Source organism: Helianthus annuus, chromosome 9 (genome assembly GCF_002127325.2).
Source record: "Helianthus annuus cultivar XRQ/B chromosome 9, HanXRQr2.0-SUNRISE, whole genome shotgun sequence".
In the NCBI taxonomy this organism is placed as follows: Eukaryota; Viridiplantae; Streptophyta; class Magnoliopsida; order Asterales; family Asteraceae; genus Helianthus; species Helianthus annuus.
The window spans coordinates 115558720-115564524 of record NC_035441.2 but is presented as its reverse complement, the minus strand read 5'-3'; the positions used below and the strand labels follow the sequence as shown (position 1 = coordinate 115564524).

General features: G+C 38.8%; 1 long non-coding RNA gene across 2 annotated transcripts; it reads right to left on the bottom strand.

The window, feature by feature from the left end:
• Positions 1 to 518: 518 nt before the first annotated feature.
• On the bottom strand, positions 519 to 3200 carry LOC110878247. 2 transcript variants are annotated; one of them, XR_004866999.1, is made up of 5 exons: positions 3078 to 3200; positions 2559 to 2903; positions 2334 to 2376; positions 1517 to 1942; positions 519 to 895 (listed from the first exon to the last, which is right to left on the bottom strand). It is a non-coding gene; the product is annotated as an uncharacterized LOC110878247 (long non-coding RNA). The 2 variants fall into 2 exon arrangements; XR_004867000.1 differs by having other exon boundaries at positions 2559 to 2721; positions 3078 to 3197.
• Positions 3201 to 5805: the final 2605 nt, after the last annotated feature.

Sequence of the window (5805 nt, the reverse complement as noted above, 5' to 3'; positions counted from 1 at the left end):
TCAGTGGGTCAACTCTTTAGTACTAACTAGAAAACCGGCCCGCGCGCGTTGCGCCGCGGCGGCGAACCAAATTGACATGTAGTCGGTGTAGTCGATACGAGCAGACATACATTTTGATGTGTGTGACCAAAAACAATTGTTCAATGTAAAGACATTAACAACCACAACCATGTTGTATCTTGACGGTTAAATGAAGACACGGACAGAGACGACCAAAGAGACCAGAAAAGACTCAGACGGAAAAAGTGAAATGAATCCTAGACAATAGCAATTATAAAGCCCTTCTTGAACAGTTGGCTCCTGTCTGTGTAAAACAATAGCAACACACCAAGTACAAAAAGGTAAGAATACCACTTGTAAAAAAGGCAAAATAAATTCAGTAAAAAGGTATATATGCTAATTGTATTAAAGAATATATTTTTAACACTTTTAATTCAAGTAGACCAGAATCAAAGACCAACCCAAGAGTATAGAGGTTGAATGGAATTAACAAAATAACATACGATTAAAAAACATGATTAGCACAAGAAGAAGTTGAATGGAATTAACAAAACAACATAGGATTCAAAACATCAGCCTAGCCGATAAACCTAAAAGAACACCACCCCACACCTATAGAGGTTGGATGGAATTAACAAAACAACATAAGATTAATGGATCTAAGATACTATTAGAGCAACAACCCCCACATCCGATTTGACCACCACCGTTCGCACCCTCCACGCTGAAACACCACCGCCGCAAACTACACCCGCAACCACCGCCACTCCGACCTCCAATTTTTTCCAACCACCACTTGCTCGAACCACCACCACCGTTCGTCATCATCACCATCCGGATAGAAACCACCAGCCATCACCGCTAAGGGAGGCCGCCGAAGTGTGTTCGGATTCCTCTTGCAAAAGAAAACACGTAAGCATAAATTAATAATTGTTCAAATACACCATCAATCACACACTGGAGAACCTTAAAGATGGCATAAACAATAAAAAATATCCAAAAAATCATACTGCATGAATATCAATATGAATCAAAAAAAAAAAAAAAGATTAGTCGTCATCCATTTAATGTGTACAACGCAAATTAGCAACCTTCTTTCCTCATGTAAATCAACTATGAATAGCCTAACATGCAACCATGAACAGGCCAAAAGTTATAGGACATACACTGAAACATCAAAACTGTACAAAATTCATCAATTAGTTTCATTTAGAATCATTAAACGCTCACTGAGAGTGTTGGCGCATCCAAACTTCAGAGGCAATTTGACGTTTCAGATTATGGTTGACTATCCAAACTATTTTAATCTTTTACTAATTTCTGAATATGCAATTATATATCACACTATACATCATCTTTATAAAAACTCTGAACAGAAAATAGTGATTTAAAAGAATTAGTTGATAGTCAAAGCTGAATTAGTTAGATTGACAACTGAATTGTAAACATGCTAAGAGTGACTTGTCCTACAAACCGGCCAACTTTTACTTGGATCATAACTCAGATCCATGGTTACCTTATGCAAGTCGCCATATCCCGCCGTAGAACGCACTACTTGGCACGCTTTTAGCCCAAACTGAACTGATGGTTTGTATATCGGTTACCATTCTTGATCGTGTACATTTTCTTTGTCTCCAATGAGGCACATAGCCTACCATTTTTACAAGAGTTAAGGATATATGAAATTTTTTACTTAATTAGTCGATTAATTAGAGTCTTAAGTTGAGACATAAACACTCAGATCAATTAAAAAGAATCACAATCTTATACGATAATGTCCTAGATTTCACCACCAACTTTTTTAAAAATAACCAAACCATACCTCTCGATTTTTGAAACTGGTTTTAGAAAACCTGTTTAAATCGGAAAAATACTTTTCTTGACCAAGTCATTTTTTAACCAAACCGAATCGATTAATACCAGTATGGGTCCGCAAGCATATCTACAAAAAATAAGTGAAAAATTAATAAACAAACGTGTTTTCATATGATGCAATGCAATGACTCCATTAACACCGGTTTTTTAAAAAGCCGATTCCAACCCGAACCGAACCGACGGTTTGTATACCACCATTTTTTTAAACCGTTTACAACCCGAATTGAACCGATAGTTTGTATACCGGTTAGCATTCTTGATCTTTGTAAACTGTTTTAACAAACCAGTTTAAACCGGAAAAAAAAAACTTTTTTTCGTCCAAATCAGTTTTTAACCAAACCGAATCTAACAGTACCAGTTCGGATTCTTGCGATCAGTTCTGAATTATTCAATTGTCTAGCTCCATTTCGCACCATAGATTACTTACTAATTATATATAATGGAAAACAAAAATATACCCATTCTAAAAGTGCTCCAAGTCCTTCAGTTTCGCAAGCATATCTACACAAAATAAATGCAAAATTAATAAACAAATATGTTTTCACATGATGCAATGACAATGGAATTGGAACGCTTGGTACGACATCCAAAAACATATTCTAAGGATCAAATTGACCATGACTATATTATAATTATTGTGGTAGGCGTTCAGTGAGAGTGGTTACACTTTTAGAGAATCGAACCTTGTTATCAAAGTTTAAACATCGGAATCCCATCGTAACAGCCATAGCCGTTTTAGAAGCAATGGTTTCCTCTATATGCAGTTATTGAACCTATATTTCCAACATCACGGCCATTTTTACCATGAAGTTTTAGAGTCATACTTCGACTTCGGAGCGTCATGATCTGCCAAAGTTAGACGACAGATTATTATCTAAGTAGTTAGTTTTTATTAAACCATATTTAATGCTAGCAGCCATTCCTAAAAAACAAACTAATGCTGGCAACCTGATCTGACCCACTCTGACACTCTGATCGTTAAACCTTTTAAGGCTTTTATATATATAGTCCATTTTGAAAGTGCTAACCTGTTCAAAACAGGGAAAGAAATCCACCATAACCACAAAAACTACAATCATCACCTGTTAAAATACTCGCATACACGAAAAATTATGGCCGATAGGTTGTGCATCATTAATTATATTCAAAACAGACATCGGTTAATTACTATAGTTAAAGATATACAACAGAAGCTCACTAACCTCCATCTGCATGAGCAATTCGATCACAAGCATGACAGCATACAAACATGAATCCATCAGTAACTACTTGTACAAAAAGTAATTAATCAATGATATGCTTTTTTTATTTAAAAAACTTAATTTATTACCTCTCTGTATCTTGTCAAGTATGACTTTAATGGCTCACTATAATCTTCAAACCCTAAAGTAGCCATTGCACAAAGAAGATCATCGCCATTCGCCGGTCGGGTACAGCACCGTAAACGATGGTCGTTCCACCGTCTATTTATCTCTCTAAAACCTATATGGAACATAGATCTTGCAAAAGATGCTTTAGTGTACAACTAACATAAGTACGGCGATTTCTAGGGTTTTCCTTCTGTTCTCTTTCCGGCTTCGTTTTCTTCTGTGATTTTTGTTCTGCTCATTGTTCCCTTCCTGTTGGCTATGAGTCCGGCTGGTGTTCCACCGGATATTCCCCCTGATTTGAGTAGCGAGGTTAGGGTGAATGGTGTGGAGGGGTCTGCTGGTTTTCCGCCGGATATTCCCCCTGATTTGAATCTGGGAAATGCTAGTGAGGTTCCGATGGTGGTTTCGAAGGTTTCGCGGGGTGTTCCTTTTTCTGATTCAGGTATTGCGTTCTCTATTGCTTTGTCTGATAGGGATCTTCTTTTTCTTAAGGAATGGCTGGGGGATAATTGGGTTGCTCGGATGTTTAATGAGAAGTTGGAGATTGGGGATTCTAAATTGGTGGCATCCTTCAGATCTGAGTCAGATTTGAGGGAGTTTGGGGTTAATTTTGCGGTTATTCTTTGTGTGGAGGGGCTGGGATTACAGGGGTGTGATTTTGAGGTGTTGGCCAATTTGTTTGGTTCTGTTCAGGAGATTTTAGCAGGTATTGTGCAGTTGTGCAGTTGTAGGGCTGGTAGTGTAGTGAAGTTTCCGCAGTTAGAAGTTAATGCTAATGCGTTTGAGTTGAATAGCAATGCTAGTTTGGTGTTTATGGATAAGCGGAAGAAGAGGTCAGTTAGAAATGAGGGAACCCAGGTGAAGGCTTGTAAAGTCATTTGGGGTGGGGATAATGTTAGTAAAGTGCCTGTTATGGGTGATGGAGATTTCTGTAAGGAGGTATTACCTGATGGAGCTGCGGCTGGTGAGATGGTGGATGAGTTGGGTAAGGAGAGGGTTGTTGGAGGTGAAAAGGAGGTGGTAAAGAGAAGCAAGAAGAGTTCTGATCTTGCTCTGCAAGGGCAGCAGTTCACGTTTGCAACTTCTGTTCTTAAATTGGAATTTAATCCAGGTTCTAGGGATGGGATTGCTAAGGATGTTATGCCTTTGTTTTCTGAAAATAAAGTGAACAAGGTTGGGGACGATGTATCTGGTATTGGTAAGGTTAATAAAAGAAAGGGTAGTGTTTCTATGAAGAAGTTAATCCAGGAGAAATCTGCGGAGTTAAAGCCGTATTGTATTACTAAGGAGGATTTGCCCTTGCTGGATAGTCTGAAGCCTTCTGCTAAGTCTGTTTTGAATTCAGTTAAGTTGAATGATAATGTGGTATTTTCGGCTGTTAAGGGTGTTGAGAAGGGAGATGGTAAGGGTATAGAGAGGAAGTCTTATGCTGGTTCTGTGGGTGGTCCGAAATCTGTGTTGGCTGAGAAGGTGTGCTACTACCCTCCTAAAGTATTAGAAAATGGTGATAAGGTGGCTGTTATTAGGCCTGATAAGATTGCTGAGGCTAAGAAGGTGTATAGTGCATATCTTTATGGTTATTTTGTTGGGCAGGAGCTGCCTATTGGGATGGTTAGGTTTCACTTAATGAGAATGTGGAAAAGGTTTGGTATAGTGAATATTTCTTCTAACAATTGTGGGGTGTATTTTTTTAAGTTCAGAAATTCTATTGGTATGGTGAATGCTTTGGAGAAGGGTCCGTGGCTAGTGAATGATATTCCGTTATATTTGAAAAAATGGGAGGAAGGCCTGTGTTTGGAGAAATCTGAGCCTGCTGCAATACCCTTATGGGTTACTATCCCGAATCTTCCGTTGGAATTGTGGAATACTGAAAGCATTTGTAGTATGCTGAGTTGCATTGGAAGACCTATTCTCTTTGACAGGGTGACTTCTGATAGATGTGGTATGGTTGAGGGGCCTCCTGGGTTTGCTAGAGTATTGGTAGAAGTGAGTGCTGAAACTGTTTTGCCCGAGTTTGTTAAGGCGTTTTATCCTAAGGATGATGGGATTTCGGGTGATATTAAGTTGGTAAGGGTTGGTTATCAATTGAAAGTCAAAAAGTGTATGGAGTGTAAAGTTTTTGGACATGACCTTGGTTCTTGTAATAAAAGAGTTTTGTCTGAGGTTGAGGTTCGAGAGAAGGCTAAAAAACTGGTTGATGATATTAGGGCTGCTGAGAATAAAGGTTATCCTGTTTCTGGCAATGTTGGTGCTGAGTTTCAGACTATGGGTAAAAAGAATAGGGTGATGAAGGGGAATTATAACAAAGGGCAGGGCAATGTGTATTCTGTGCGGAAGAATGGTTTGGGTGTTTTTCCTAGTAGGGGTAATCCTGGTATTTCTGGGGGTGGGTCGGATAAGGCTGGTCCTTCTGGTTCAAAAGATTCTAAGGGCAGAATTATTAAAGAAGGGGGTGGTGGTGTTAGTCGGGGGAACTCGGGTAGTAATATGGGGAAAGTTGAGTATAGGGTTAAGAAACAGGATGTGAAGGCTGGTATGAAGGGTGGAGTTAATGTTTCTA